This window comes from Cyprinodon variegatus, unplaced genomic scaffold (genome assembly GCF_000732505.1).
Source record: "Cyprinodon variegatus isolate N-32 unplaced genomic scaffold, C_variegatus-1.0 Scaffold49, whole genome shotgun sequence".
Taxonomy (NCBI): domain Eukaryota; kingdom Metazoa; phylum Chordata; class Actinopteri; order Cyprinodontiformes; family Cyprinodontidae; genus Cyprinodon; species Cyprinodon variegatus.
Genome location: NW_015150502.1, coordinates 133086 through 133959, shown reverse-complemented (window position 1 = coordinate 133959; position 874 = coordinate 133086).

The following is an 874-nucleotide window of genomic DNA, read 5'->3' as shown; positions in this document are numbered from 1 at the left end:
TATCTATCTATCTATCTATCTATCTATCTATCTATCTATCTATCTATCTATCTATCTATCTATCTATCTATCTATCTAGTTCCGGGAGTCTCCCTGATATAGATAGTTGTTCATGGATGCCCGTGAGTCGGATAAATTATCCCGGATTTTAGACTTTATGATGTGATGGTTTTTTTTATGCGAGTGAGAGCGTGCAGGCAATAATTCATGCATCACATATGGATTGGAACCACTGAGATTTCACAAACAATAAGAGAGAGCGGGGTGTGGGGAGGAGGTTGCTGGTAAAAGCATCTCCCTGAAATGAGTTTGTGGAACTTGGGATGTCTGGAAAATATACATGATAAATGTCATGTGTGGCATGAAAATGGGTCAAATTGTGTGACTGCCACACATGCGTGAACCTTGGCAGCCCTGTAAACTGAATCCAAAGGTGCACTTTCTTTTCGGCTCCTTCCTGCTCCCATACCTGGGAATGCCAGTTTTCACAAAGAATGAAACTGTAACTGGTGAACATCCAAAGAATTGAAAATAAAAGATTGATCTTTTCCAAGAATCCTTAAAGGAAACGAGACTCGAATTCACTCGACTCTAACTTTTTACCTGTTTGGACAGATGAGATTTTATGATCTGAGGAACCCTGTGGTTAACTCTAACTTTATATAACAAGAAACTTCTAAAACAAAAACCTTTGAAGTTCCCGTCCCTTCCTTTGTTTCTTTGTTTTTTTTGGATTTAACTACAGAGTAAAAGGAAAAATAACATTTGACTTAAATTGTAAATGAGCCACATATTTCCAAAGGGATAAAAAAAAATGCATCAAGAATTTTACAATGTTTTCCATCCATCCATCCATTTTCTAGCACTCTTATCC